Here is a 19586-nt window from a genome sequence, read left to right as displayed (position 1 = left end):
TCAGATCTCAGCTTCCTGAGTAGCTAGGATTACAGGCGTCAGCCACCAGCTCCTGGTGGGTTAAGCATATTCTTAATTCAGGGTTACTGACAAGAACCTCAAAATTTAATATATACATTGTATTAAAATTGAAAATTATGATTTTTGTGAAGGCAGGAAATGTTGGGGATGTTTGTTGAGAAAATCATTTCATAGGCCAAGCCTGTTTAGAAAACAAATTAGTCAGCTGGGCACCAGTGGCTCATGCCTATAATCCTACCTACTCACGAGGCTGTTGCGATCTGAGGATCACAGTTCAAAGTTAGTCCCTGGCAAGAAAGTCTATGAAATTCTAATCTCCAATTACCACAAGAAAACTGGAAGTGGAGCACTAGCCTTGAGCAAAATAGCTCAGGCACAGTGCTCAGGCTCTGAGTTCAAGCCCCACAATTGCCAGAAAAAAAAAAAAAAAAGAAAAGAAGACCCATTTCTTTGATGAACATTGATGCAAAACTTCTCAACAAAATTTTGGCCAATCGACTTCAACAATTCATCCAAAAAATCATACACCATGATCAAACAGGATTCATTTCAGGGATGCAAAGCTGGTTCAATATACGCAAATCAATTAATATTATTCATCACATCAACAGGAGCAAGAATAAGAACCACATGGTTATCTCAATAGATGCAGAAAAAGCATTCGACAAGATCCAACACCCCTTTATGATGAAGGTTTTGGAAAAATTAGGAATCCATGGAACATTCCTCAATACAATAAAAAATATGACAAACCTACAGCCAGCATTATACTCAATGGTGAAAAACTAAAGCCATTTCCTCTTAACTCAGGAACAAGACAAGGATGCCCACTCTCTCCACTTCTCTTCAATCTAGTATTAGAATGCCTAGCTACAGCAATAAGACAAGATGCAGACATAAAGGGGATCCAAATAGGGAAAGAAGAAATAAAACTCTCCCTCTTTGCAGATGACATGATCTTGTATTTAAAGAATACCATAGACTCCACTCCCAAATTACTCAAGCTGATTCAAAACTTTGGCAAAGTAGCAGGTTATAAAATTAACCCCCCAAAATCAATGGCTTTTCTGTATGCCAACAATGAGAAAAGTGTGGCTGAAATTAGGAAAGCAACTCCATTTGTAATAGCCCCACAAAAAATAAAATACCTAGTTATTAACTTAACTAAAGAAGTGAAGGACCTCTATGATGAAAACTTTAAAATCTTGAAAAAGGAAATCAACACAGAACTTAAAAAATGGCAAAACCTCCCATGCTCCTGGATTGGCAAGATTAACATCGTGAAAATGGCAATACTTCCCAAGGCTATCTACAAATTCAACGTGATACCTATCAAAATTCCACCCTCATTCTTCAAGGAAATAGAAGAGGCAATCCAAAAATTCATATGGAACAATAAAAGACCCCGAATAGCAAAAACGCTCCTCAACGGAAAGAACACTGCTGGAGGAATATCAATACCAAATTTCAAACTCTACTATAAAGCCATAGTAATCAAAACAGCTTGGTATTGGCATAAGAACAGACCTCAGGACCAATGGAATAGAATTGAAAACCCAGAAATGAACCTACAGACCTATAGCCATCTAATCTTCGATAAGGAAGCTAAAACAATAGAATGGAAGAAAGACAGCCTCTTCAGTAAATGGTGCTGGCAAAATTGGTTAACTACATGTAGAAAACTAAAGCTAGATCTTTATATATCACCCTGCACCAGAATCAACTCCAAATGGATCAAAGACCTTGAACTCAAAGCAGACACTCTGAAAACATTACAGGATGGAATAGGAGAAACGCTAGGTCTCCTTGGCTCAGGCCGAATAGAGACCCAGAAACACAACAAATCAAAGAAAGGTTGGACAAATGGGATTGCATAAGGTTTCAGAGCTTCTGCAGGGCAAATGACATAGCTAGCAAGATCAATAGAAAGCCCACCGATTGGGAGAAGATCTTTACTAGCCATACAACGGACAAGGGTCTCATATCTAAAATATACTTGGAACTCAAAAAATTAAACCACCCAACAACAAATCCTCAAAGAAACAACTGCCCAATAAATAAGTGGGCGAAAGACTTAAAGAGAAACTTCTCTGAAGAAGAAAGAAGGATGGCCAATAGACACATGAAGAAATGTTCAACATCCCTAGCCATAAAAGAAATGCAAATCAAAACAACATTGAGATATCACCTCACTCCAGTTAGAACAGCAAAAATCAAGAACTCTAACAACAACAGATGCTGGAGGGGATGTGGACAGAAAGGAACCTTACTTCATTGTTGGTGGGAATGTAAACTTGTTCAACCACTTTGGAAAGCAGCATGGAGGTTCCTCAAAAGACTTCACATAGATCTCCCCTATGATCCAGCAATCCCACTTTTGGGCATTTACCCAAATGTTTACAAACAAGACCACACTAAAGCTACCAGCACAACTATGTTTATTGCAGCATTATTTACCATAGCTAAGATATGGAACCAACCCAGATGCCCCTCAGTAGATGAATGGATCAAGAAAATGTGGTATATATACACAATGGAATTCTATGCCTCCATCAGAAAGAATGACATTTCCCCATTTGTTAGGAAATGGAAAGGTTTGGAAAAAATTATATTAAGTAAAGTAAGCCAGGCCCAAAGAAACATAGGTCCCATGGTTTCCCTTATTTGCAATATCTAGTATAGGTATGAGTCAAGCAGAAAAGGTCAGATAATGTGATGTCAGGAAAATGAACCCTTAGATATGTATTTTAATGTTTTCGTTTCTTTCATGCATGTGTTTCTAATGCATTTATAAGATTATTTCTTTGTTGCTTTGTATGTCCCTCCCCCACAATGTAACCCCCGCTTTCACTATATTTGATGTCAGTATAACATGTGGAGGAGATGGGGACAAACAAGTCGGTTAAGGATTCAGGTGGACCTGTTGCAACAATGAGAAGTACAAAATGTCATGTCAAAACCAGCTTTACAATGTCGGTGTGGGGGGGGGGAGGGGGGTATGATTGGGTGGGGGGGAGGGGGGAGGCTGGGAAGGGAGGTGAAGGGTAAACAAAGGAGGAGGCTGCAATGCTTGGTAAGAAATGTATGCATTATTCTGCCCATGTAATTGTAACCCCTCTGTACAGTATGTTCTCAAATAAAATAAAATTAAATTAAAAAAAAAAAGAAAAAAGAAAAGAAAAGAAAAGAAACTAGTCATATACATTGTTAAGTGTGGGGAATTTGTAATAATTTATTCTTCCTTGGAAGATGAAATAAAAGCCAGCTTAACTAAATACAATCATGCAAAAATCTGAACTCATCCTACTGAACAGAGTAAGGGGAAAGCTTTTTCAGGACTGGAGTTGTGTCCCCCACGGCCAAGCGAGTGGGGGCAGTGGAGGCAGGACTTCTAGTAAGGAAAAGCACGTTATGGTAAAGAATCAGCTCAGTGGGTCAGAAGTAGGCCCTGGGTCAGATATAACACAGAATGAATACACAGAACAAAAGGTCTAAGGTTCAGGCACAGGAAGACTTGAAAGAAATATGTTAAATAAAAAAATTCATGTTAATGAAGACTATCATACTCCTCCCAAATAAAGACTTCAATAAGGTGAGAGTTTTAAAAAATATATTTATTAAATATCTTTATGTAATAAGCAGGGCCTCACATTCTCATTTGGCTTTTTCTGCTCAAGGCTGATGCTCTACCACTTGAATCCCACTTCACTTCCAGCTTTTTGTTGGTTAATTGGCAATTAGAGTCTCTTACAATTGTCTTCCGGGGCTGGTTTTGAACCTCAGTCCTCAGATCTCAACTTCCTGAGTACCTAGCATTACTGACAGGAGCCACTGATGCCCAGCTTATATAGATGGGATTTTTAAAATGGCATTTGTCTTGTTCTTTCTTTACTGTTATGTATGAGCTACATTGATAGAATTTACCTTACTATATACCTTCTTATATAGCCTTGAGAGGTAATGCAGGACCTATAGACTAGCTTCGTGTAATAACTACAAGGGACATTGTATTGTGACCAAATGTAGATAATTTTGAAAGTGTATATTGAGTAGTCAAAATGTTCAACTGTAGAGGATATTCACTAATTTCCTGCTCATCGTTCACCTCCACATTTCCTCTATCCTAATGCTTTCCAGAGTTTCGAGGACTTTCTTTTTAAATCATCATACTCCATCCAGATCTTAGCCTACTGAGAAGTTTGGATTATAGGTGTGAGTCACCAGTGCCTACGTAGCAGTGGAACTCTCCACATACTTTTTTGAAGTTGTAAGGCTTTAAGATTTTTTTTTTTTTTTTTTTTTTTTTTTTTTTTTGTCGGTTGTGGGGCTTGAACTCTGGGCTTGGGCGCTGTCCCTCAGCTCTTCAGCTCAAGGTGAGCGCTCTACCACTTGAGCTACAGCGCCACTTCCGGTTTTCTGGTGGTTTATTGGAGATAGGAGTCTCACGGTCTGTCCTCCTGCCCGGGCTGGCTTTGAACCGGGATCCTCAGATCTCAGCCTCCTGAGTAGCTAGGATTACAGGCGTGAGCCACCAGCGCCCGGCTAGGCTTTAAGATTTTTAAAGTTGGTGGGTAGGCTGTCTTGGTGTACACTAACCCTGTGAGAATTCACCTTTGATTCTCTTGCTAATATTGTTTTTGTTGTTGTTGGTGGTTGTGGGGTTTGAATTCAGGGTGTGGGTACTGACCCTTAGACTTTTGCTCAAGGCTAGCTCTGTATCACTTTGAGCCACAGCTCCACTTCTGCTTTCCTGGTGGCTAATTGGAAATAAGAATCTCCTAGACTTTCCTTCCCAGGCTAGCTTTGAACCACCATCTTCAGATCTCAGCCTCCTTAGTAGTTTGGATGACAAGCATGAGCCACTAGTGTCTGGTAATTCTCTTGTGGATTTTTATACTATTCCCATCCTTTAGGGAAGAGAGAAGCCATTCTTGATTAGTTTCTAATGTCCACTTGCTCTGAGAGTTGCAATAGCTATTTTACTAGTCCCGCTGGTTTTCTGGAAAGGAGTTGGAAGCCAGCACTGAAAGCATGGACCAAGCACCTACTGGGTGTTGGCTATATGCTTCCTAAGGTGAGGAATGATGGAGACAAGTTATTTTCCATCAGACATAATGATGAGAGGGCCCTTTAGACAAGACACCAAAAGATGTTGGGTTTTGACACCAAGTTCATTCGTGTTCCAGAGGGCAATCCAAACTTCTTTGTAGGAAAATAAGTTGCCTATAGCCTACCTGGCCTAGGAATGTTGTACTGGTGAAGGCTGATCTCAGAGTTTCTCAGATCTCAAGTTGGTAGGAAGGAGGGTTTAGGGTTAGTGGAAAGTTTAGCAGTTGTTAGCTCCCAGTGGCCTAAGGCAAGCCATTTAACCTCTTGGTGTCTGGATTTCCTCATCGGAGAGCAGGGATAATAATACTTCCCTACCTCACAGGTGTGTTGGGGGCATTAATTAATGTTTGTCTATTGCTTGGGGATCTGAGATGAAAGGCAGGCATCATTACTGTGGGTTTGCTTCAGGCAAGACTAGATTATAGTCCTCCAGATGGGTTGCATATGGGAAGTGGTTTTAGCAAAAGATTTTCCCAAATGAAACACAGGCTTTAAGGTTGGGGGCCACTTCAAAAGGAAAGGTGCCAGTAGAACTTCATCCTCTCTCTCTTGCCCTGGTTGGCTTGGGATTTTACTGTCTTACAGAGCCACAAGTCTTCATTTCTGCATTTCTTTATTCAACAAGCAACATTTAGCTTGTTTTTTTCAGTAACCTCTGTTCTGCATGGAAGTATAATGATACAGACTAGCTCAGTTATTGTGAGTTTATTGCTATAACATGCTCTTAATTCCTCATGAAGAATATTTAATGTGTAGCACCTATTGAGTGTACCCAGATCCCATTATAAATAGGGCAGAACAAGCTATATTTTTGTAATAGCTCCAAATGGACAAGTCAGAGAAGAAGTTTCAGTCTTTTTAATTTCCTTTGCTCCATATCTTAAAAATAGCTTTCTACACTAAAAAGGCGCTAGTATGTTCTTGAAACCTTTTCTTTTTTGCCAGTCCTGGGGCTTGAACTGAGGGCCTGGGCACTGCCCCTGAGCTTCTTTTGCTCAAAGCTAGCACTCTACCATTTGAGCCACAGCACCACTTCTGGCTTTGTGTGATACTGAGGAATCAAACCCTGAGCTCTACCACTATGCCACATTCCCTGAAACCTTTTGAAGAGCATTTTGAGAAAGGGCATCCAGGCAAACTGACAAAAGCACATCTAGACTGCACATTATAAATTCAGAAGAAAGCAAAATATCAATAGTGGTTGGGCACTGGTGGCTCACATCTGTAATCCTAGCTACTCTTATCTCAAATTAACCACCAGAAAACCAGAAGTGACTCTGTGGCTCAAGCGGTAGAGTGCTTGCCTTGAGTTGATGAGCTGAGGGACAGTGCCCAAGCCCAGAATTCAAGCCACACTTCTGACAAAGAAAATGTCAATAGTATTAAACCCAGTAATATAAGACACAAGATGAATCTTCTTGTTAGTTGAATGCTGCTAGAACAAACCTCTCTAAGTCCTAAGTGCAAAATAAATGGCTGTGTTCTTTGATTAAGCTACAAAGAAAGTAGAACACTTACTCCCTTCATTCAAACTGCACCTATCTATTGAATATATTCTCAGAATCAGGGATTATTGTAGGCCCTGGGAAATGAATGGTAAAACATAGGGTCTCTCTTCTCTTGGAACTTACATTTGGTGATAGAAGACAGGACCCTAAAAAGACACAACAATAGAGACCTTAAATAAGTGATGTGATATTTGGATGGTGATTTAATTTAAGAGAATAAAAAACCCAGTCTTGAGGATGGCTCCAAAGACATTGTGAGACTTAATGTTAGAAAATGATTGTGTTTAAAAAAAATGGCTTTCAATACATATAAGCTACAGGTTGAGACTATGTCTGATCATTTCTTCCTTAACCTCGACTCTTGCATCTCATTGGCTCATAAAGAAAGTGAGGTACATTTGGAATCATCCAATCAGGATGGCTAGCTGGTACTGGAAAGAACTGAGAACCTAGGTAGAAGATTTACTTGGTCCAGGACCTTCTGATGTCTCTCTGGGTTATTCGTAATATCTTTATATTTCAGTTTCCTTTCTTTGGGGAAGGCAAAGGTTCTCTTTCTACTTCTAGAAAGAATACAAAATCTTGATTCAGTTGTAAGGAAAACGCAAAACTTTCTGTAAGTGGTTAGATCTGCCCCTTTAAAAATTAGGATAATTAGGCAGAAAATTGATTACGATAGATAGCACCAGTATTTTTATGAGTCTTGTTGTTGTTATTGTTTTGTTTTGGAAATGAGGATTTTGTAAAAGACCATCTGTAGAGAGCTTTCAAAACATTAGAAAAGCAAATAGTCATTATTATTGGAATGCTTGTGCTTTCTTTACTTCTGAATATTTGTTGCATTCACAAACTGCCAGAAATGAACAGATGTGGAATGGTTTAAAGCTTTGCAGCTAAGAATCCCATTTGCTCCATCATTCCAAAATGGCTACATGTATAATTTGAATTTCTATGTCCATAATTCAGGACCCCAAGAACTTCCAAGAATCTCTAGAAGGTTTTGGGGCCATTATGTTGTACATTTGAACTTCTGGAGCAAATTTGGGCTGCTATAGTAATTCTATCACTTTTACTCTTCTACTGGGCCCATGTCCTCTGTGACCTATCTGTCTGTCTGTCTGTCTGTCTGTCTGTCATGGCTGTAATTCTTACTGGGCTGTGTTTACCTTTGCAGCAGTTAGATTGTGGTTGTGTTAGATGTGTCTTAATTTTAGAAAAAGGTAGGCAGGGATGGATCACCTTATTCTGCATTCATTTACTCATTTATTCTGAATTCATTAACATTTATGATAAAATGTGATGTCATTTTAAAGAACACATTTTTTTTTCATGGAGCATAAAATTAAAAAAAATCTTGTTTCAAGTGTTGCAATGGTCTTTAGCCTCATATGAGTCACTAAACATTATGTTCAGAGTGATAAAAAGCAAAGAACATAAGATTTGGGGCCACCCCTCAGACCTTACATTCTACTGTGGTCACAAACTATTAAGCATTAGAATTGGAATATGGTGAAATGATTATAGAAGATATTTTGCTTTATCATTTTGAGATACTGCTATGCAATCTGCTAAATATATCTATAAGTCAAGGAGATTGAGGGAGGGAGAGGAATGTATTTGAAGGCAAAAACACCAGGGAATAAAAGACATGAATTTAGAGAGAAGAACCAGGCACAATTTTGCTCAAAATTTTACTCTTTATTAGCAATAAATTAAAATAAGGTGGTGGTTGGGGGTGACTCATAAGATAGATGTTGCATGAAAGGGCACTGGAATCAATGGACACAAACTAAGACGGGCAAACATGGAAAAATGATCAGAGGTAGAGCATTTGTTCCACTTGCCTTTTATCTCTTACACCTGTGTTTGAATTCATCCAAACTTGCATAAATCCTTTACACAGCTGTCCAAATTGCACCTGAAAAAAGGCTGAAGTAGTCTCAGACGGGCTAACATTTCATCATGCTGAATACTTAAACCCAAACAGGTTTAAACACTTTGCCAAACCCAAGGATAACGGGCTTCCCATTGATCTCTGCTCTGTTCAAATGTTCAACTGTGTGTGCCAAAATGCACACTGCAGACTGTACTGCCTAGGTTCCAGAAAACTATTCACTGGAGACAAATCCAAAAATAAGGCTTTAAGGAAGGCAAGTCTCCTTTAAAATCTACACAGAAAAAACACACTTTGATATTTGTATTCAAATAAAGAAGAGGTGGGCATTATGAAAATCAGCCTACAAAATTTTCTTTTATTGTAAATAAGTTGTTAAATTCAGTACATTTCTATAAAGATCTAATCACGTTCCTCACACTACACTATTTTTGTTGATGTCTATTTTGACCTCCACAATTTTATTACTTTTAATTTAGTCTCTGTGATTAATTATAATTTTTAAATGTATGCATCACATAGTATGGAAAGGCATAGAGAAAATATTTTAATTCTCTTTCCTCCAAAACCTCCTTCATATAATTAATGTACAAGATTACTTATTGTTAATATTAATAATGTCAATAGCTTGGTGTATAGCCTTCCAGGTCCTTTTTTGTTGTTGTTGTTGTTAGTTGTGGGGCTTGGACTCCGGGTCTGGGCATTGCCCCTGAGCTCTTCAGCTTGAGCCACTTGAGCCACAGAGCCACTTCTGGTTTTCTGGTGGCTAATTGGAGATAAGAGTCTCATGGACTTCCCTTGCCTTATCTGGCTTTGAACTGTGATCCTCAGATCTTAGCCTCCTGAGTACCTAGGATTACAAGCATGAGCCACCAGCACCGGCTTCCAGATTTTTTGTAAAATGAATTATTGTATGTGTGTATAGTTGTGAATATACACAATTGCACTCATAAAATATTGTTATGCCATTACCTCTTTCTTGAAATGTTATAATGTATTATTATCCTTAAATACTTCACCCAGCCTATTGAGCAATATTATTTCTAGGTATAGGATTTGCCCTGAGTAAGGAATAAAAGCAGTTAAACTATTTTCTGAGCACTTATTTTACACTCTTTACTTCTTTGTTGTACTAGCAAAATTTGGGAATTTTGTTTACTTGATAAACATGGTACTAGGTTTAAATCTGAAAGCTGGTCCTGAAGAAAATTTAGAGTTTGTCATAATGGATGGAATTAAAAGGGGGAAATTCCTCATGCTGTAGCATGTGATAGCAAAGCCGTAGAAACCTGTGCCTTTTCTTATTTTCTTGGTTCAGCCTGTCTATGCTGATGGCAGAGACAAGTATTGGCCATCATCATGACTGAGTCAAGCTGTGTTTCTCCACAGGGCTCTTGCTATGGACTACACTCTGCTCTGTATTTTCCTAGCCTTCTCATTTAACATGCATCCACACTCTTCTATAGTGTTCATTGCTATTCTTTAGAAAGAGTTCTCTATTCCTCTCAGTTTGACAGAGAAAATGCCAGAGTGTGGGTCCTTGCCTGACCTTTGTGAATTGATAACTCTTGGAAATGCAGAACATGCAAGAAGCTATAAGGCATGGTAAAGTACAGAGAACACAAGATTACTGTTTATTAAAAATAGCCTGAAACAGCTAGGTGCCTATAATTCTAGCTGTTCGGGAGGCTGAGATCTGAGGATATGGTTAAAAGCCAGCCCAGGCAGAAAAGCTCTTGAGACTCTAATCTCCAATGAACCACCAAAAAGCTAAACATGGAGCTTCTGGTTCAAGTAGTAGAGTGCCAGACTTAGCCAAAGGACAGTATATTGGCCTAACTTCAAGCCCCAATACTGGTGTGTGTGTGTGTGTGTGTGTGTGTGTGTGTGTGTGTGTGTGTATGTGTGTGTGTGTGTGTGTGTGTGTGTGAATAAGAATTCTAGACTACTATTATGGGCATTGGAGATTATTCAGTGTTATTGTTCACATAACCAAATTCCACTTCCCATTGAGTTAATTGGGTGCAATGTCAACAAGCAATGTTGCCTTTAAAATTTTAAGATGGAAGCAAATGAGCAAGTGACAGCCACTTCACATGAGCAGGACACCATGAAGCCTGTTGTCATCAAGTAAAACACACAGCAAAGTTCATCTCTCTCTCTCTCTCTCTCTCTCTCTCTCTCTCTCTCTCTCTCTCTCTCTCTCTCTCTCTCTCACACACACACACACACACACACACAATAATATATACCATAATTATTGAGCAATGTCATAATTATACACAAATGGTATGCAGGTCTTGTTAAATATTGTAATTCATTTTGATGAAAGTGGGATTTTATTTTATAGTCCCTGCTTTCTTAGTTTGTTATCTGAGTTGAATCTATCAGCAGTTTCCAATGCTATCTTGTACCATCAATTAAAATCGTTCGTGACTGAGTCATTCATGTGCACTCTTGCACCATGACCCTGTATCCTGTAATCTGTTCTTGCCTTGATTCAAAGATGATGTTCAGGTTAGACTAAGGAGTATAAAAGAATAAATATGGTCAAAATAGATCGCCAACATATATAAAAATAGAATAGTAAAATCTGTTGAGACTGTGTTAGAAAGGAAAGAGGATGGTGAGGAAGAGGGATATATGGGGAAAGATTGATTGGAATATACTGTATGCATGTATGGAAATATCACAATGAAATCCCCTCTCGTTCAGCTACAAAAGATGGCTTCCTCAGACTGGGTGTGCGAATGAATGCAAACCTGTAATCTCAGCATTTGGGAGGAGGCAGCTGGAGGATCTTGAAGTGAGACCTTCCATAGTGAGACCTGTGTAAAGGGCGAGGGGGTGGAAGATAATATTCCCAGATAGTCTTTCTCTTTTCAACTGACAACCTTACCTCTTGACCTTGCCATGTCTTCCTGGTTCCAGTCCTGTGCTGGGCAATGAGTTCTCCACCAGCATCTCTGCTATCCTTGATTTTCTGTATGGCAAAGATTTTAACACTGGAGAACTCTGGCTTATGACTCTGAGATTCTTTTGCCCAGAAGGAAAACAGACACATGGCAGGGTGGTTGGCACAGAAGTAGAAGAAAGCAGATGTCTAAGGGAAAGGGGGAGGTAGATAGAAGTGAGGGGGGAGAGTTTGTTCTCCTGCTGGGAAAATAGGCAGTGACTAGAAAAGAGGACATGCTAGAGTAGAATGCTTTCCAGGCAGGGGAATATTTTTCATTTAAAAATGGTACACTCACAAATCTGTTTTCTGGAGTGGGAAAGAGACATGGAGGAACATTATTATTTTCTTCTTCTGGTTCCCAGTGAGTTTATCAGGACAGGTTAGATGATGTTGCTGTGAAAAACATCCCTCAGATCTCAGTGGATACACTTCACAAGTTGATTTTCCCCTTATTCTGCACATTCACTGTGGGACAGCCATTCTGGGCTTTGCTGCATGTCACCCACCTTAAGATGAAAGCTGATAGACTCTTTTATCCAGGAATAATATCTAAGAAAATCCACAGATAGCACAGTGAAGAACAGGCACATCTCACATTTGTACTTAAAGAAATTGTGTAAATTACTTCATTCACATGTCATTGGCCAAAACAAGGCATGCCGTCATGCTTTTCTTCAAAATGGTGGAGAAGTAAACTCTTTCCCCAGGCCCAGGAGTTGAAAGAACTGGAAAAATCCTACCTAAAGACATAACCCTGGCACAGGAGTGGTCAGTAGTTTTTTAGAAGCAACCTGATGTGTTTCCAGGGTTAGAGAAATGGGAATCCTTTGGTTTTGAACTTTTTGCCTACTCAATGATGCTTTAAGTTCCTTTTAGATAACATAGTAAGTATTACGGGTGAGTAAGAAATGCTTAAGATCCTAAATGAGCTACTAAAACTAGTGACCAATCTAATCCTAAATAGGAAGGGCCTTCTAAAGAAAGGGGAGATACTGTGGCCTTGTCTGAGCTCCTATAACAAACCAATAAACTTTCACATAATATGTCTGCTTCAAACTTCTCAATAATCCAAGATGATTTAGTACTAATGAACATAGACTGGAGCCAGACTATCAAGGTTTGAATCCTGGCTCTGCCATTTAACACTGACCTTGGACAGTTTCTTGGTTTCTCTGTGTTTCAGATTCTTCATACATACATTCTTCATTCATTCCTCCATACAGCAGAGACAAGAGCAGCCACTGTAGAGGCCATGAGAAGCCAATGTTAGAAAAGAATGCTGGCCTGCCGAGGCAGACTCTCTGTGGAAGTACTTGTCAAATTAATAAAGTGAAACTCTTATTTTATACAGAGCATATTGCTAAGCAGCCTCATGTACCAAGAACATTCTAGAGCTCATAGAAGTCAAATTGTTTAGGAGAGAGGACCTTGCTGAGAGTCAATCCATTTCCACAGCTCAAGTTCTTTCCATGCTGGAGACTTTCCCAGCTTCTCAGCATTGCTTTCACTGTCCAGATTGATTGTTCTGAAAAGCTCTTCCTAGGAGCTTGTCAGTGAGCAAAAACTATTGCCCTGTAGAAAGCAGATACCATTCAGAACTATAGACAATGCCATCACCCACATTCTTTATGTGCCCATGACCAAGAACCTTGCTCAGCGATGGCCAAGTCTCAAGGAGTTTACAGACTTTTATGAGTAAACATGATTGCTCCAAACGTAAAATGTTTGATTGGAGTATGAATGGTCATGTTTTTCACTTTGAAAGAAAATCCTGGTATATTTCAGTAGGACAGCAAGAGAGGACAGCGTGATTCAAATGTGAGATACAAAAAAAATCAAATGAATGGGAGCAAATGAAGACTTTCCCATGACAAAGAGAGCCCAGAGGCATGTATTCCAAATTTTCATCTTTTCATTTTAAAGAACCCGGATGTTTATGGGGTGGAATTATTGTCTGCTTCTTAAGAGCAAAACTCTGATGTCAGAGCCCAGATGTGGAGCTGTGCTTTGTCACACAGCTTTGTAGTGGTTGGTTTTCTCATGTAAACAGGAGGATGCCATTTTAGTGGCTGCCCACAGCCATCTTCATCTCTCCCATTATACAGCAGGTGCTTTGGGTGAAGGGATCCCAACTTTAGCTTTAGAAGCAGACTCCAGTTAAACTTCAGCCAAACATCATACTCTTGCCTGTTGCTTCAGTGGTGATTTTAGGGATATGTAGATAACTCCCATGTCAGTAGATTCTATATAATGAGCCATTTTTTGTTCATTTATTCTGGGATGCTTTCCTTCCTTTTAAGAATGAAGATGCATGTAGGCCTAATTATCATCAGCAGCATTTGTTTTTTAGTGGTATAGGGATTTGAACTCAGCTTTGCTTGTTATGGGGACACACAACCACTTGAGTCACACAACCAGTCAGTCTTTGTGCTGGTGTTTTTTGGAGATGGAATCTAGAGGACTTTTCTGCCTGGGCTGGCTTTGAAGAATAATCCTTCAAATCTCAGCCTTCTGAGTAGCTAGGATTAGAGGTGTGAGCTACAGGTGCTCAACTAAACTGCATTTCTTTTTTTTTTTTTTTTGGGTCCGGTCATAGGGTCTAAACTATGGGCCTGTGCGCTGTCCCTCAGCTCTTCAGCTCAAGGCTAGCGCTCTACCACTTGAGCCACAGCGCCACTTCCGGCTTTTTTCATTTTGCTTATGTGGTGCTGAGGAATCAAACCCAGGGCCTCAGGCATGCAAGGCAAGCGCTCTACCACTGAGCCACCTTCCCAGCCCTAAACTGCATTTCTGTTGATGGTTAGAGGAATGAACTTGATGGCAAATCCAACACATGGAGGGAAAGAGATAGAGTTGAGAAAACTACAGAGAATTTGAGAGCATGAGTCAATAAAAAACAATTGAGAAGTACTTTCCTCTAAATGTTATGTCCTGTGCATTCATTCACAGCAGTGGTATTTCAATCCTGGACTTCAAACCGCTGGACTTTTCAGTTATGTGGACAAGGAATCTTCCATATTTGTGAAGCAGGTTGAGCTATTATTTGCCACCTAAAACATGCCAAACTGTGTAGTGACTTCTAAGGGGGCTGTGAGGATTAGATGAGCTCATGTGAGTAAATCTCTCAGCAGAGTGTCTGGTGAGTTCTAAGACAGTCAGTCTCCACTATGACGGTGTAATTACTGCCTCATGTTGCTGAAAGGTTGGGAGGCAGCAAAGAATGACACATAAACAAGTCCCAGGGATAGGGTGGTAGTGATTCTGGGGGCAGAGACTACGAATTAAGAATAGAAATCATTTCTTAAGACTTCCATTTCACCTTCAATCTCTCAGGCTAATTAGTAATTAGTTTACTATTTAATTGATAACTGTAACTACTAATTATGTTGGGAAATAAAAAGGCTTACAAATGTGCAGCCTCTCATATTCTGTAATTTAAAGCCATGAGTCAAAGGGGAGGTACATTTGCAATCTGCTTGTCAATTCAGAGGGCCTGAGGATGTCTAGATGTCCTAAGGATTGGAATGTGCTAGAGATCTTAAGTATTTTTCATCAGTCGAATGAAGAGGAAAGTAGTGGGTTTTATTTTTGCCTTTTTTTTCAGACAACCCTGAAGTAAAATCATTTGAGGTCTCAATGCTGTCACACTTTCCTACTGGCTTTCAATATTGGGGAAGAAAACCTGCCTTTCAAAGGTCTGGGGTCTGATAAGCTACTTTAGCATAGTTGTGAATGCTAGAGATAGGATCCCCAGGTGAGGGCGCTGTTGACAACCCTAGAGAAAGGGAGACTAGGAAAGTGTGTATGTGTGTGTGTGTGTGTGTGTGTGTGTGTGTGTGTGTGTGTGTGTGTGTGTGTGTGTGTGTGTGTGTGTAGATAATGAGCCTTGCTTCTGACATGTTTAGTTTTAAGAGGTGGTAGGACACCCAAGTAGAGATATTCTGCAGACAGAAAGAAATATGGCACTGAAAAGAGGGTGAGAGGTCAAGGCTGGGGCTGGAGATTTGGGAGTCATCTGCATTCAGGTGGTAATTAAAGCCATCTGACTGGAGCTTCCAGGAGGCCTGTGCTGCCAAGGGAGAAAGCCCAGGACCCCAAACTGAGCCTTGCTGAAGGAAAGAAGGAAAAGAAGAGAGGAAAAGCAAGAGGCTCGGGAAAGAACTGACGAGGAGAAAGGAAGAAATTGACAGAATGTGGTCCCTGTAACTAAGGGTAGAGAGGAGAGAGAGGGAAAGCCATAAAAAGGCTCCTAGAAGTTGGAAGAGCTATGAAGAGCAATTAGGCAATTGGATGTTACCATCATTTTACAGACATCATTCAGAAGGGAGCAAAGGTCGTTTACCCTTCAAAGAGCCGAAGAATCACTAGGATATGATGAATGATTTAAAGGAGGCTGAATTCTCCCTGCCTTCCTTTTCCACTTAGAAAGGAAATAATAGTTATCAATCTGGGGGCTTTAGGAGGTTAGTCATCACTCTTAGTAGAAAAAAAATTCACTCATTATAATGTCATGGAAATTATCATCATTATGCTGCTATGATTTTTTTTTAAAGACAGCTCTTGGAAGTTATAGGAGAGCAGAAGGAATGAGAGAATATAGCTTACTATGATAAATACTACCCTAGGAATTTAAGCATTAGGGAAGAAATAGAAACAATTGAGAAATACTTTCCTATAAATGTGTTCATTACATTCAAGCATAACAGTGGTAAAACTAGCTGAGCAAATTGAACTGTAGGAAAGGATATGGAGTTGTGGGTTAGAAAACAGACACTTAATTTTCTTTTAAAAGTTCTTCCCTTAACAGAACTAGTAGAGAGTCACAATTCCCCCACTTGGTAGTTCTGGCGTTTGAAGTCACGGTCTCAAGCTTGCTAGGTAAATGCTCTATGAATAGGCCACAGCTTCAGCCCACTTAAATGCTGGTTAATTTTTTAAAAATCTATTGTAAAGATGATGTACAGAAGGGTTACAGTTACAGAAGTAATGAGTACATTTCTTTATGAACAGTGTTACGCGCCCCCCTTCATATTCTCCCCCCTCCCCTGACTCCCCTTTCTCCAATACTGGTTAATTTTGAGGCAGAGTTTTACTTCCTGTCTGAGCATGCGTCGAGACCATGATTCCCCTATATAGGGTTCCCTATATAGCTGGAATGACAGTACATACCATTATTCCTATCCAACTTTCTTCAGTTAGAATCTTGTAGATTTTATGCCTTGGCTGGTTTGGAACTGTGATCCTTCTGATCTCAGACTACCAAGTAGCTAAGATTACAGGCATGAGCCATCAGCACCTAGCTATTGAAGGGATTTTATAGTGGCAAAGGGCTGGAATCCTGTCCTCCAAATACCTTTCATAAAGGACTGTTGATAAAGATCGCTTCCTTTAGATGCTCTAGGACTGGTGTGCTGATAATAGTGTGCCTGGTGGCAAAGATAACTCCATTACAACTCTTGTCCAGCATCAGAACAGCCTGTATTATGCTGGGCCAGAATGCTGTTGGATCAGGTTTAGTATTCCTTCCCTCTCTCCTCCCACATATTTACCAATTGCTGTTCAGATATGGAGGAAGGCCACCTTGTTTTCATAATGCATCTAAATGGTTGGGTGAGGATGTATCTGGCTGCTTAGAGGGAAGGTTGGGTTGGCGCCAAGAACAAATGGCTTCCTTACACATTAAAAGCATGAACTTTTGCTCTGAGGCATGAGGTTTGTTTTGCTCTATTATTTCATTCATAATTCAATATAGCATTGATTTTCCAGGCCTCTTGAACATTCCATTAATTGAACTTGATTGAATTGTTATAAAATTCAGACTGCTTCACAGAGGCAAAAGGAATGACACCACAAAATCAGATTGGAAGGAACAGAGAAGGACAGAGGGATGGAGTGGGGTGGATGGGAGGAAATAATCTCTACGTTTTCTTTTTTTTTTATTTTTTTTATTGAAAAGGTGATGAGCAAGGGATTACAGTTACATAGTTAAGGCAATAAGTACATTTGTTTTTAATCATTGTTACCTCATCCCTCTTTATCTCCCACTTACTTTCTATGTTTTCTTGAAGCTCACACTAATCTTTGTTATAATCCCGGAAGAAAAGGGAAGGAGGGAGATTGATATAATATTTACTATTTGCTTTCTATGGTCTAGAACTAGCATGTATGAATCCATGTAAGTCTCACAGTAGCTCTTTAAAATACATATTATTCTATTTGTAGATAAAGAGGAAGTGGTAGAACCTCTTTTCCTCTCCCTCCTTCCTTCTTTTCTCCTCCCTCCTTCCCTCTCTCCCTCCCTTCTTCTCTCCTCCCTCTCTTCCTTTACTTTTCCTTTCTTTTATTCCTCCCTGGTTTTTTTCCTACTCCCTTTATGACTCACTCACAGGAAGGAGCTTGAATTTTTGTGTCTCATCTGTGGACAGACATCTGCCACACTTATGCTGACATTGATTCTGATTATCCACATCAGCAGCAAATAGGCTGCCATGCAGGTGGTGGTGGGTGCTGAGGAGCTTTTGGGCGTCTTTTGTGGTACAGGTGAGATCACCTGTGCACTCTGACTGCTTTCCTGTCAGTATGGATTGGAGAAGTACGTACTCCTCTAGCTGGCAGTTACCACACACAGTAGTAGGGCCCACATTGTGGACTAGAAGTTGGGGGTGAACTTAGGCCTTAAGAGAAGGTGCCAGCTCTGAAAACATTACAGGATGGAATAGGAGAAACCCTAGGTCTCCTTGGCTCAGGCCGAAATTTTCTGAATAGAGACCCGGAAACACAACAAATCAAAGAAAGGTTGGACAAATGGGATTGCATAAAGTTGCAGAGCTTCTGCATGGCAAATGACATAGTTAGCAAGATCAATAGAAAGCCCACGGATTGGGAGAAGATCTTTACTAGCCATACAACGGACAAGGGTCTCATATCTAAAATATACTTGGAACTCAAAAAATTAAACCCCCCAACAACAAATCCTCAAAGAAACAACTGCCCAATAAATAAGTGGGCGAAAGACTTAAAGAGAAACTTCTCTGAAGAAGAAAGAAGGATGGCCAATAGACACATGAAGAAATGTTCAACATCCCTAGCCATAAAAGAAATGCAAATCAAAACAACATTGAGATATCACCTCACTCCAGTTAGAACGGCAAAAATCAAGAACTCTAACAACAACAGATGCTGGAGGGGATGTGGACAGAAAGGAACCTTACTTCATTGTTGGTGGGAATGTAAACTTGTTCAACCACTTTGGAAAGCAGTATGGAGGTTCCTCAAAAGACTTCACATAGAGCTCCCCTATGACCCAGCAATCCCACTTTTGGGCATTTACCCAAATGTTTACAAACAAGACCACACTAAAGCTACCAGCACAACTATGTTTATTGCAGCATTATTTACCATAGCTAAGATATGGAACCAACCCAGATGCCCCTCAGTAGATGAATGGATCAAGAAAATGTGGTATATATACACAATGGAATTCTATGCCTCCATCAGAAAGAATGACATTTCCCCATTTGTTAGGAAATGGAAAGACTTGGAAAAAAATTATATTAAGTGAAGTAAGCCAGGCCCAAAGAAACATAGGTCCCATGGTTTCCCTTATTTGCAATATCTAGTATAGGTATGAGTCAAGCGGAAAAGGTCAGATAATGTGATGTCAGGAAAATGAACCCTTAGATATGTATTTTAATGTTGTTTTCTTTCATACATGTGTTTCTAACGCATTTATAAGATTATTTCTTTGTTGCTTTGTATGTCCCTCCCCCACAGTATAACCCCTGCTTTCACTATATTTGATGTCAGTATAACTTGTGGAGGAGATGGGGAAAAACCAGTTGTTTAAGGATACAGGTGGACCTGCTGCAACAATGAGAAGTACAAGTTGTCATGTCCAAAACGAGCTTTACAACGTCGGTGCGGGGGCGGGGGGTAAGGGGGGAGAGGAGAAGGATTGGGATTGGGGGGGAAGGGGGAGGCTGGGAAGGGATGTGAAGGGTAAACAAAGGAGGAGGCTGCAATGCTTGGTAAGAAATGTACGCATTATCCTGCCCATGTAATTGTAACCCCTCTGTGCAGTATGTTCACAAGTAAAATA

Source organism: Dipodomys merriami, unplaced genomic scaffold (genome assembly GCF_024711535.1).
Source record: "Dipodomys merriami isolate MVZ:Mamm:240054 unplaced genomic scaffold, mDipMer1.0.p SCAF_1, whole genome shotgun sequence".
Lineage (NCBI taxonomy): Eukaryota > Metazoa > Chordata > Mammalia > Rodentia > Heteromyidae > Dipodomys > Dipodomys merriami.
This window is presented reverse-complemented; position numbering follows the sequence as displayed.